Source organism: Notamacropus eugenii, chromosome 6, assembly GCF_028372415.1.
Source record: "Notamacropus eugenii isolate mMacEug1 chromosome 6, mMacEug1.pri_v2, whole genome shotgun sequence".
Taxonomy (NCBI): domain Eukaryota; kingdom Metazoa; phylum Chordata; class Mammalia; order Diprotodontia; family Macropodidae; genus Notamacropus; species Notamacropus eugenii.
In genome coordinates, this window is record NC_092877.1 from 358,478,950 (window position 1) to 358,493,538 (window position 14,589).

The window sequence follows — 14,589 nt, forward strand, 5'->3', positions numbered from 1 at the left end:
AGACAGGACCTGAGCAGGTCTTAGGGAGACTGAACCTCTTGCAACTGTGGCAGTTTCCAGACTTCAGGACCCCAAAACACCAAGAACAAATTGGAAGGTCAGTGGAAAAAGCCTGTGGGACCAGTGTGGGGGAGTGGAATGGTACAGCCCCAGTCCCTGAGCAAAAGAGGAAGAAGAGGGTGGAGGAACTCAGAGCAGCCACAGCAGCAGCAGCAGGGGCAGAGACTCAACAAATGTTTCTGTAGCTCTAGGCCCACAGATTGTGGGGGAATCAAGAGGGTGACAGTAGACTACTCACTCACACTGGAAACAGAGATCTACTTTGGCAAAGAGTTCAAAAGTCAAGTAAATGGCTGGGGAAGAGAGCAAAAACCAGAAGAAGAGTCAGACTATAGATTCTTACTTTGGTGACAAGGAAGACCAAAACACACAAACAGAAGACAACAAAGTCAAAGCTCCACAATCCAAAGTCTCCAAGAAAAAATATGAATTGCTCTTAGGCCATGGAAGAGTTCAAAAAGGATTTTGAAAATCAAGAAAGAAAAAGAGAGCACAAATTGGGAAGAGAAATGAGAGTGATGAAAGAAAATTACGGAAATTAAGTCAACTACTTGCTAAAAGAGACCCAAAAAATGCTGAAGAAAATAACGTTGTAAAAAATATAGTAACCCAAATGACAAACTCAATCCAAAAAGCCAATGAAGAGAAGAATGCCCTAAAAAGCAGAATGGGCCAGATAGAAAAGGAGGTCCAAAAGCTCACTGAAGAAAATAATTCCTTAAATGTTAGAATGGGGCTGATGAGTTAATGACTTTATGAAAATTCAGGAAATTATAAAACCAAACCAAAAGAATGAAAAAAATAACGGACAATGTGAAATATTTCATTGGAAAAACAACTGAACTATCAGAAAACCACAATCAAAAAAAGAGACTAGACATCATCTTTCAAGAAATTATCAAGGAAAACAGCCCTGATATTCTAGAAACTGAGAGTAAAATAAACATTGAAGGAATCCTTCGAATGCCTCCTGAAAGATATCCCAAAAGGAAAACTCGTAGGCATATTGTAGCCAGATTCCAGAGTTCCAGGACAAGGAGAAAAAATTGCAAGCAGCCAGAAAGAAATAATTCTAATATTGTGAAAATAGAATCAAGATAACATGAGATCTAACAGTTTCTACATTAAGGGATCAAAGGACTTGGAATATGATATCCCAGAAGTCAAAAGAACTAGGATAAAAACCAAGAATCACCTACCCAGCAAAACTGAGTATAATATTTCAGGGAAAAATGATCATTCAATGCAATAGAGGACTTTCAAGCATTCTTGATGAAAAGTCCAGAGCTGAACAGAAATTTTTACTTTCAAACACAGGAATCAAGATAAGCATGAAAAGGTAAACTGGAAAGAGAAATCATAAAGGAATTACTAAAGTTTAACTGTTTACAATCCTACTTGGAAAGATAATATTTATAACTCTTGAGATTTTTCTCAAGATGAGAGTTGGAGGGAATATATTCATATATACAGAGGGCACAGGGTGTATCAAATAAGAAGCAGTGATATCTAACAAAACATAATTAAGGAGTGGGAGAGGAATATATTGGAGGAGAAAGGGAAAAATAAAATGAGACAAATTATCTTTCACATAAAAGAGGCAAGGGAAAGCTTTTTCAATCGAAGGGAAGAGAGGGAAGGTGAGAGGGAAAAGTGGAGCTTACTCTCATCACATTTGGTTTAAGGAGGGAATAACATGCATACTCAATTTGGTATGAAAATCTATCTTACACTACAGGAAAGTAGGGGAGAAGTAGATAAGTGGGGGTGGTGATGATAGAACGGAGGGCAAATTGGAGGAGGGCCTAATTAGAAGTACATACTTTTGAGGAGGGATAGGGTCTAAAGAGACAATAGAATAAATGGGGGGCAGGATAGGATGGAGGGAAATATAGTTAGTCTTTCACATGATTATGATGGAAGTCTTTTGCATAACTACACATGTATAATATATATGCATTATTTGCCTTCTCAGTGAGGATAGGTAGACAGGAAGGAAGGGAGAGAAGCTGGAATCAACGTTTTAAAAAGAAATGTTAAAACCTTTTTATTTGCAACTGGGAAATAAGACATACAGGCAAAGGGGTATAGAAATTTATCTTACCCCAAAAGAAAATAAAGGGAATGGAGATTAGAGAAGCGAGGGCTGTGATAGGAGGGAGGGCAAATTTGGGGAAATGAGTAATCAGAATCCACGCTTTCTTAGGATGGGCAAAGGGAAGAGATGGGGAGAAAATTTGGAACTCAATATCTTGTTTAAATGAATGTTGAAACCTAACAATAAATTACAAAAAACTGCCTGCATTTCCTCCCACTAGATTTACATCCCACCACTTATCTTGTAGTCTCACAAGGCATGTAATGATACTTACTGCTCCCTCCTGTTCATGTGGTAATTTGTCAGTGGGTTTTTTTTCTTTTCATGACCACTGAGCTTCTCTTGCCAATCAGTTTCTTGATTATATCCTGTCAAGGCATCTCACAAACTTCTTGGCTATTTGAACGTCTCTCTTTAATCTGAAATCAGTGAAATCTAGGTTTCAACCTCATCATTCAACTGAAACTATTCTTTCCAAAGTTACTAATATCTTAATTGCCAAATCTTATGCCCTTTTCTCAAACCTTATCCTTTTTGATTTCTCCTCAGTGTTTGACACTCAGTCTCTTTTCTTCAATATTCTTTTATTTCTCATAATTTCTCCTGGTTTTCCTCCTGTCTGTCTAACTATTTTTAGTTTCCTTTGTTAGATCTTTATCTAAGAACACCTTGAGTTTCCCCTTAGGTTCTCTTTCAGCTCTCTTCTCTTGTACTGTTTATCTTGTTGAATTCATCATCTCCCATGAATTCAATCATTATTTCTCTGCTTATGATTTCTGCATCAGTTACATATCTAGCCCCAAACTCTCTACTTACCTCCAATTTCTGATCTCCATCTGTCTTGCAGACATCTCAAATGGTGTGTCTTGAAGAAATCATAAAGAGCTTTAGCTAATCATCTCTTCCAATTCAGATCTTTCTTTTTTTCCCTTATTACTATCATGATTATCACCATCATCTCAGTCATCAAGGTTTACAATTTAGGTGTCATCATGAACCCATCCCCCTTCTCATTCACTCACCATATGTACAACCTGTTGCCACTCACCCACACTGGAAACAGAGATCTACTTTGGCAAAGAGTTCAAAAGTCCCCAAGAAATCATCAAGGAAAACTTCCCAGAAGTCCTAGATCCAGATGGCAAAATAGTCATCGAAAAAAACCACCATTCACCTCCAGAAAGGGATCCCAAACTAAAAACACCAAGGAATATTGTTGCCAAATTCCAGAATTATCGAGTGAAGGAGTAAAAACTGCAGGCAGCCAGAAAGAAATAATCCAAATATCGAGGAGCTACAGTCAGGATCACACAATACCTTGGAGCTTTTAATTTAAAACACCAAAGGGATGGGAATATGATATTCCATGAGGCAAAGGAGCTGAGACGAAAACCACAGATCAATTCTCAGTAAACTTGAGCATAATATTTCAGGCAAGGAGATGGACATTCAAGGAAATAATGGATTTCTTGACCTTCCCGATAAAAGAGCCAGAACTCAATTGAAAATTCAGTCTTCAAATGCAGATCTCAAAAGAGGCATAAAAAGGTAAACAGGGGAAAAGAAAACTTGTCACTCAATTTTGGCAAACTATTTACCTCTCTATAAGGGCAGAAGATACTTTTTACCTTGAAAATTGTATATCTATTATGAAATATAAAAGGGATATACATAGATAGAGGAAGAGGGTATAAAGGAAATTATATAATGATAAAAATGTGATTTAAGCATGAGAAGGGATTGTAACAGGAGATGTGAAAAGGAGGAAGCAGAAAATGCTAAATTACATCACAGGAAGAAGTGCCAAATTATATTACAGTAGAGGGAAAGAGGGGAAGGAGAGGAGCATTTTTTGATATTTACTCTCATCTTATTTGGTTCAAGGAGGGAACAACAAACTTAATTAAGTATAGAAATTTAATTACCTCTATAGGTAGTAGGAGGGGAAGGGGGAAAGAAAGGAGAAGGGAGACAAAAAGGGAGGGAAGAAGTAACAAAGATAAAGGGCAGTGAAAGAGAGGGGGGCTGAAAGAAGGAAGGGAAGATTGCAGGAGGTAGTGGTCAAAATTAAAACTCTACTGTGAAGGGGAAGAGAGAAGGGAGAAATACAAGCACAAACGGTGGGAAAGAGGATGGATGGAAAGACACAGATAGTAATCATAACTATGAATGTAAATTGGATGAATTCTCTCATAAAACAGAGATGGATAGCAGAATGGATTAAAGGCCATAATCCAACAATATGTTGTTTATAAGAAACACATTTGAAATGGTGGGACATGCACAGTGTAAAGGTAAAAAGTTAGAGCAGAATATATTGTGCTTCAGCTGATGTAAGAAAAGCAGATGTAGCAATCCTAATCTCAGACAAAGCAAAAGCAGAAATAGATCTAATCAAGAGAGACAAGGAAGGAAACTATATCTTTCTAAAAGGCACCATAGAAAATGAAGAAATATCATTACTAAACCTATATGCTCCAAGTGGTATAGCATCCAGATTCTTAGAGGAGAAGTTAATGGAGTTATAGGAAGAAATAGACAGCAAAATTATACTAGTGGGGAACCTCAGCCTCCCCATCTTTGAACTTGATAAATCTAACCTTAAAATAAACAAGAACTTAAGGAGGTGGATAAAACTCTGGATAAGGTAGATATGATAGATCTTTGGAGAAAATTGAATGGGATAGAAAAGAATACACTTTTTTTTTCACAGAGGTACATGGCACATATTCAAAAATTGATCATGTGCTAGGGCATAAAAACCTCACAATCCAGTGCAGAGAGGCAGAGAGAGTCAATGCATTCTTCTCAAATAATAATGTAATAAAATTATATGTAATAAAATGCCATGGAAAGATAGATCAAAAATTAATTGGAAACTAAATAATCTAATCCTAAAGAAAGGATGGGTTAGACAACAAATCATAGAAACAATCAACAATTTCACTCAAAGGAATTACAATAATGAAGCAACCTACAGAATCTCATGGGATACTGCAAAAGTAGTTCTTAGGGGAAGCTTTATATTTTTGAATGCCTACATGAATAAGAGAAGAAAGAGAAGATCAATAAAGTGGGAATGCCACTGAAAAAGCAAGAAAAAAGAACAAATTGAAAATTCCTAAGTGAATATCAAATTAGAAATACTGAAAACCTAAAAAAAGAGAATAATAAAATTGAAATGAAGAAAACTATTGAACTAATAAATAAAACTAATAGTTGGTTTTATGAAAAAAACTAATATAAATTGATAAAACTTTGGTCAATTTGATTTAAAAAAAAAAAAAGAAAACCAAATTACCAATCTGAAAAATGAAAGGGATGAACTCACCTCCAATGAGGAGGAAGTTAAAACAATAATTAGAAATTACTTTGCCCAACTTCATGCCCATAAATTCTACAATCTAAATGAGATGGATGACTATTGTAAAAAAAAAAAAAAAAAACAAAAAAAAAAACACAAATTGCCCAGATCAGCAGAAGAGAAAGTTGAATACTTAAACAAGCCTATTTCAGAAAACCAAATTGAACAAGGCATCAATGAACTCCCTAGGAAAAAAATCTCTAGGGTCAAATGGATTGACAAGCAAATTCTATAGAACATTTAAAGAACAGTTAGTTCCAATACTACAAAGTCTATTTGGGAAAATTGGGAAAGAAGGCGTCCTCCCAAATTCTTTTTCTGATACAAATATGGTTTTGATAACTAAACCAGGAAGAGACAAAACAGAAAAAGAATATTGTAGATCAATTTCTCTAATGAATATAGATGCAACAATTTTAAATAAGATTTTAGTAAAAAGAATACAGCATCTTATCATGAGAATAATACATTATGATCAGATAGGATTCATACCAGGAATGCAAGACTGGTTTTATATTAGGAAAAATATAAGTATAATTGATCATATCTCCAACAACCTAACAGAAACTATATGATTATATCAATAGATGCAGAAAAAGCTTTTCACAAAATACAACACCCATTTCCATTAAAAACACTGGAGAGCATAGGAATAAAGGGAACTTCCCATAAAATGATAGATAGTGTCTACCTAAAATCTTCAGCAATAATTATATGCAATGGATATAAGCTAAATGCATTTCCAATAAAATCAGGTGTGAAATAAGGATGTCCATCATCATCAGTATTATTCAATATGGTGCTAGAAATGTTAGCTGTAGCAATTAGAGAAGAAAAAGAAATTGAAGGAATTAGAACAGGTAAAGAAGAAACTACGTTATCACTATTTGCAGATGATATATCATATATATTTAGAGAATTGCAGAGATTCAAGTAAAATCTACTTGAAATAATAAACAACTTTGGCAAAGTTGCAGGTTATAAAATAAACCCACACAAATCTTCAGCACTTCTATATGTTACTAATAAAGCCAAACAACAACAAACAGAACGAGAAATCCCATTTAGAGCTACGGTAGACATGATAAAATATTTCTGAGTCTTCCTACCAAAACAAATTCAGGGACTATATGAACACAATCACAAGACATTTTTCACACAAATAAAGTTAGATTTTGGTAAGTGGAAAAACATCAGTTGCTCGTGAGTAGGATGAGCCAATTATTTATTATAAAAATGACAATTCTATCTAAGTTAATTTACTTGTTTAGTGCCATACCAATTAAAGTATCAGATAATTATTTTCTAGAGATGGAAAACAATAATATCAAAATTCATCTGGAAGAACAAAAGGTCCAGAATGTCAAGGGAACTAGAGAAAAGAAATGCTATGGAAGGTGGTCTAACTCTACCAGATCTCAAATTGTATTATAAAGCAGCAATTATCAAAACCACTTGGTACTGGCCAAGAAACAGAAGGGTAAGTGGAATATACTTGGTACTCAAGACAGTAAGCAATAAATATAGCAATCCATTGTTTGATAAACTCAATGACCCTAGCTTCTGGGACAAGAACTCACTGTTTGACAAAAACTGTTGGAAAAATGGGTTAACAGTGTGGCTCAGTCTAGGCATAGACCAATGCTTGACACTGTACACAATAACAAAGTCCAAATGGGTACATGATCTAAGTATAAAGAGTGATACTATAATCACATTAGTGGAGCAAGGAATAGTGTATTTATCAGATTTATGGAGAAGGGAAGAATGTTTTGACTAAAGAAGAGATAGGAAGCATTATGAAGTGCAAAATGCATAATTTTGATTACATTAAACTGAAAAGGTTTTGCACAATCAAATCCAATACAACCAAGATTAGGAGGGAAGTAGAAAACTGGGAAAGAATTTTTGCAACTAGTGTCTGTGATTAAAGCCTCATTTCCAAAATATATAGAGAACTGAGTCAAATGTACAAGAATACAAGTCATTCCCCAATTGATAAATGGTCAAAGAATCTGAACAGGCAATTTCCAGAGAAAGAAATTGAAGGTATCTATAGTCAGATGAAAAAATACTCCAAATCACTATTGACTAGAGTGATACAAATCAAAACAACTCTGAAGTATCACTTCACACCTATCAGATTGGTTAACATGACCAAGCAGGAAGATGATAAATGTTGGAGAAGATGTGAGAGAATTGGAACACTAATTCTTTGTTGGTGGAGCTGTGAGCTGATCCAACCATTCTGGAGAGCAATTTGGAACTATGCCCAAAGGGCTACAAAAATATGCACACCGTTTGACCTAGCAATATCACTTCTGGGACTGTGTCCCCAAGAGATCATAAAAATGGGAAAGGATCTTACAGGTACAAAAATATTTGTATACAAGCTCTCTTTGTGGTGGCAAAAACTGGAAATCAAGGGGATGCCCATCAATTGGGGAATGGCTGAACAAAGTGTGGTATATAAATGTAATGGAATAGTCTTATACTATAAGAAATGATGAACAGGAAGACTTCAGAAAGGCCTTGAAAGACTTACATGAACTGATGCTGTGTGAAAGGAGCAGAACCAGTAGAACTTTTTACACAGCAACAACCACAGTGTGCAAAGAATTTTTTCTGGTAGACTTAGTACTTGCATTGCAATGCAAGAACTTTAAAAAATTTCCAGTGGGCTCTTGAGGTAAAACTCTTTCCTCATCCAGAAAAAGAACTATGGAATTGGATTGCAGATTGAAGCAGACCATTTTCTTTTGTATTATGTTTTGTTTTGTTTTATGGTTTCTCCTATTCATGCCTAAGATGAAATCATATTTAATAGGAATGTATGTATAGTACATACATAAGATTGTATCCCGTCTCAGGGAGGGAGTAAGGAGGGAGAGGGGAAGTTAGGGGAGGGAGGGGGAAAAATCTAAGATATATAGAAGTGATTATAGAACATGGGAAACAAATAAAATAACTTAATTAAAAAGAAGAAAAAAGAAAACTACACATTTTACATTTGAAAAAACTGAAGAGGTAGTGGTTAAGGATTTTCTAAGATCATGTAGCCCTATCCATCCCTGAATAAAGACATCAACAAATCTTCCTAAATGTAAACCTTCCTAAAGGTTTATTTATGGTGACACTTAGATGCCTCTGAAGGCATTCCTACAATATTCTGCCTTCACGTAAACTTTTCCAAGTCTATGAGCCTCTGTACTAATCTAGAACCAAAGGCAAACTAATATTGATTTTGATTATTAAAATTGCTTTCTTCTTAGTCTGTGTCTTTTGCCCGTAATTTAAAACTGGAATGTTTTAAATTTCTTTTTTTTTCCCCAGGAAAGGAAAGAGCCAGGAAATAGAAACAAGAAACTGAATTAGGTGGAGTCTCACAAATACATTATCCTCCATCATAATCTTTTTTTTTTGTCAAATTCTTTTTTGTAATACATATAGTCTTTAATAAGTCTCCAAGCTTTAAGATGATATAGACATTCATTTTCTTAAATTCTTTCCAGTTTTACACTCCTGGACATGCAAACTTTCTCATATGATGGTACAGAAAAGATTTCCCCCTGAAAATTCATTTCATTTGTAGACTTGTCACATTAGAAATAATCTGTGCCCTATAGACCCTTTCTTAAAGGGTCTGATGTCTCTCAGAATTTACATTTTAGGAAGAAGGCTCAGGTCAGTTGTATTCTGACTTTCCACACTTTTTTTTTCTTCAACCACCATGTCTTTCCCTTATACATTTTAGCTTTCTTCAGTACTGTGTCTTCCTCCATTAACATGTAAGCTCTCTGAGGGTAGATAGTGAATGTATTTGCTACCACTTAATACAGTACTTAGAACACAGTTGGTACTCTGTAAATATTTGTTGTTGAGTTCAATTGACCTGTATTATTTACATTTCCACCAGCCTCAACAAAATATTAATCAGACTTTTCTAATGGATTTTAAACTAATACAGCAACTGTTAGAGGATCACAAGATTTTATAGTAGGAAACTGTAGTTTCAGCTAATCTTATCTGTCTTCTGGGACCAAGCAAAGTGAATTTTATCCCTTGTCAACATGACAGCTATTCAGCTATTTCAAAACTGCAATCTGTTTTCCCTTGATCATAACTTCAACCACTTCTACTGACCAATACTCACGTTCCATGGTTTCATGTCACATCACATAATATAGGAACTTTTTCTTTAAATAAAAAAAAATCATTATATAGAATTCTATTCCATTGTGTGTCATCTTCTCCAAAGGCAGGTTTTAATAATGACATTTTTTTCTCCTTCACTTAGGCATAACTTGTGAATGCCAGAAGAATGAATGAAATGCTACAACACACAAAAGCAATTATCCATCAAACTTCACAATTGATATATAACAGTGACAACAAAAGCAGCATAGTATTACTTTTGGATCCTCTCAGATCTCTAGGATGGATGTTTTTGAATCCCTGAGAGCTATTTATATCTTACATGTCACTCATATAAAGAGAATCCTATGTATTTACCTCTGCTTTATTTAACTTCGGAAAGAAGACCAATAGAGTACAATGCAACACTGCCAAAACAAAGAATACCAAGCCTGATATAAAGATTCATTTTGTGAAGAACATTCAGGAAATTTCTTCAATTTCTATCCTGTATAGTGTAATGGCTAAAGTTCTGAAGTAAATTTAAAGGCGAAATGTGTCCTTCTTGACAACCCATTACACGTTGAGCTACTTAAGGAAAAGAATGTCTTTTGCCTTCTTTTGTATCCCCACTCCTCAGCATAGTATCTGGTGCATATTATGTTCCTAATAAATGCTTATTGACTGATGTCTGAATGTACTTACCTTAGAAAAAGAAATCATTATTCTCATTTGAGAGTGTACTTGTCAGTAGAGTTAGGACAGATGACTAAGCTAAGTGAAAATGCTGTTTTCGCAACTGAACCCCAAAACTCATTGATCTAAGACTCCTGGATTATTGGTAGAGATCAATGTTTCATGCCTACAAGAAAGATGAGTGGGGGCGGTGAGATCTGGTGAGCACATATATCTGCTCTCTTCTACCTTCAGATTTGACAAAATGTGGATAATATCAAGCAGTCTTCAAACCCCTCCCCCAACCCTGGAAGGAGAAAGGCCCTGTGAAGAGGCTAACATGAGAGGAAGTATCAGTATTCATCAAGCCCTATCCACAGCTTGCTATACTAGTGCTTCTGGAGATTTGTCCCTGTTTTTGAGAAGTGGAAGTTTCTCTCAGTTTGGCTGGGTTGTCTCATATCAGAAGGAAAAATCCTTTACTTGCTGTAACATCTGGTATACTTTCTCTGCATTGTGAACTTATTCACAGTATTCAAAACATCTCCATTTGTTCTAACCAATGATTCCAAGTATGGAAAATGTGGTGCTGGCTAGTGGAACACCTGTTTTCTTGGTGTTAATTGTTAGGAAAAAAATAGCACAAACAGCAGAGAACTGATCAATACTTTGTTGAGTCTCAGGTTCAGAGGCTGCATTGGGTGTACAATCATTTATGAACAACAACTACAAAATCATGCACCAACTTTCCCTTCACTTTAGTCTTTCTGAATTTGATTCTGTGTTCCCTCTTACTGAAGGCAAAAATAACAGAGTTGTGGCCATGCAGAAATAGCAATTAACTTACAAACATGTTTAGATTGTTGAGTGACCTTGATTCTTCTAGTCATTTGTGTACATATCCACGCAAATGATTATTTGTGTATACATGCACACGTGTGTAGACGTACTAATTCATATACAAATAAGCATACACTAAGTACCAGACTCTGTGATAATCTTTGACGATGCCAAATATAAATGAAACTCCCAAATGATCTTAAGGAGCTTATATTTTCAGAGCAAAACTATATTATGTCACATAAAACATACACATATGTATGAATACATATGTATATCCAATACAAGCATATACAAAATATATAATATATATACAATTAATAGATTTGGGGGACAGAATTGGCAACTTGACGGGGAGGCAATTGGGAAAGGTATCATGTAAAATATTGTGCTTGGGCTGAGTTTTGAAGGAAAAAATTATATATATATATATATATATATATATATATATATATATATATATATATATATATATATATATATTTTACCTTCAAAACTCTTCCTACTGTCAGATGAGGAAACTCAAACTCAAACAGGATAATGACCTGCTTTGGCTCATGCAGCCAGTAACTATGAATAACAAGGATACAAATAAAGGTATTTTAAATGATTAGTGTTTTTTTCACTAGACCATGGTCAATGTATGAACATGATCTCTTGAGTGATCACTATTATTACTATTATCTCATGCATTCATTAAATCAAGGACACAAACACAAAACAAAATAGAAAAAAAGACAAGCCAATAAGGTTCAAATTAACAAATAAAACAGAGATACCTGAATGGGCATGTGGATATCTTCAAGACATTAAATGTGTCCTCTAATTTCTCAAATAGGGCAGATAGATGGCACAGTGGAGAGAATTCTGGGTCTGAAGTCAGGAAGATTGATCTTTTCATGTTCAAATTCGACCTTAAACATTTACTAGCTATGTGACCCTAAGTCATTTAATCCTGTTTGTCTCAATTTTCTCATCTGTCAAATGAGCTGGAGAAGGAAATGGCAAAACACTACAGTATCTTTACCAAGAAAACCCAAATGGAGTCATAAAGGATTAGATATGACACAAATGACTGAATGACATCTGGAATAAATCCATCATGAAGAATTACTGGCAAAACATAGAAATGAATCACATTTATTGAGAAGCCAATTAGAATTTCTTCATCATTAAAAAATGCAATCTGAGGAAATGATGAATTCACAAAAGTTTAATAATATCTAAACCTTGATCTGGGATCTATAGGTAAGTATCATTTTTGCCACATAATGGTTCAGAATTTTTGCGCAAGGTTATTTTATTTCGTCTTTCTAGAAAAACAGCATAGAATTCTAGAATAATATTTAAAAGGAATCTAAGAGATGATCTAGTCTATGATGCCAGATTTAAGAGGTAAAGTATATTAATGGCCATCCATTTTAACCCTCTCAGTTTCTGGATGACGAAAATGAGCCCTTGACAGATGATTTTGTTTGTTAAGGGCCTCACAGAAAGTAATAGACAGAAGTGAAATTTGAACTAAGGTCTTTTGATTCAAAAGCCAGTGTTTGCTCCAATCGCACCAGAAATGTTATTATTGCAGAGAAGTTTTATTGAATGAAATAGGCAATTTTATTAGTCACCAAAGATCTCAATTAATTTGATATTCATAATTTACTGTAACAAATCAATAATTTTGTTTAAAATTTATGGAATCTTAAAAAGAAAACAGGAATATCATGTCTTTTTTCCTACTTTATAAATTATGAATTTAAAAAAAATATTTAAAATTACAATTATATAACTTCTCCATTTTTTGCTCCAGTGCAAAAATGAGGAAAAATCACTCAGCTTGTGACTTCAGTATGTCAGTGATTCAAAAGATTTCCCCTTTTGCTAAGAGTGTTTACTCACTCTCACGTTATTGGAGATTGAAACCTCTCTAGGCCCCACTGGGCATCTTCATGCCCAAATCAAAATTTCAGAGCCTGCTGGCAACATTCTGGGAGGAGCTACTGAGAATTTAAGTTAGCTACATATTTTCCTGCTCAAAATCAAATAGTTTTTATTTTTAATAGAAACTGCACAAGCATATGTCCCATTGCAATTGCTTTCAAAGACATTACATCACTACTCCAGGTATCACAATTTTTCTTGGTTACAAGATATTGCCAAAAGTTAGACACTCTTTAATTTTCCATTTTTCTACCCATCTCCATGATATCTGTGCCCTTCTCAAAATGCCTGTAGAAGTAATACTTTTTTGTCATTTCTATTAGCTTTTGGAAGCTTCTCACTTAGGAAGTCATACATGAGAATAGAGGTACCTTGCTCCCTAGTCAGTTTCCTTGCTTCTGAATCATGTGAATACATTTTGTTTTCCATTCTTCTATAACCCAGGGCCCCAATAAAACAGTGAACTACTCTAATTGTGGAGGAGAAGAATTCAAGGTTCCCATATTTGGAGAAAGAAGAGAAGCAGATAAATTTTTGAAACTTAAGCATACCAAATACAAGGGCAGACTTTCTTGTGGACCATTGCAGAATGCTGTTTATTTTCCTGCTCTAGCCTGAAACTCTTGTAACTAATTTCAGTGGTTACCAGCACCACTGAAATTCCTTTTCCTTTACCCAGCTTACCAATTATTTAAAAAAAATTGTATCTTATTCTATAAACTCTTAACCCCAGGTTATTTTATTTTAGGCATTGAGCTTTCTCATTATATTAAAAATTAAAATAATTGAAATAAATGCAGAGTGCATTGATCACTAAAAGCCTGTCAGATTCTTTGTCTACTCCTTCATAATGAAGTTGAGTCATCTCCTTATTTGGATAAAGGATCAGAGGAGAATATTAGTAAAAGTAAGATAAAATAACTTAAAATATAAAATAATTAGTCAAAAGAAATTAACATACATATGTAAATGTGTGTATATACTTGTCGATGTCTTAAATGAAAAGTCACCTACTTTTCTGCAAGCTAAATAGAAAGGGGGGAGAAGTAAGAGGGCTGTAATTAAGAAAAGATAGCTAGAAGAAAGAAAAATGTGAGGAAAGGGGTAAAACTATTAAAATAGGGACAGAAAAATGCAACATTGAAAAACATATAAATTAAAGGACACAGAGATGGAGGAATGTCAATTTGTCATTTATTTTTCACATTACTTAAGAAAACTTTGTAGAGGAATTAACCACTCTGATACAAAGAATAATCAATTATAAGCATTGTTTCTCTGGCAAGATCAATTGCTAGAATGAGATGCCATTATTTGTATTATTCATAAAATGAGCCTTTTGCAGCCTGATCAAGGTAAATGCACTTCTTTTATGCCTAATGCACTACCATGATCTAAGGAAATTTTAGCTTGTTAAAATGTGGCCTGTTTAAAAAAATTGAAAGAACTATGAAACAGATTCAGGAAATCTCATTTTATT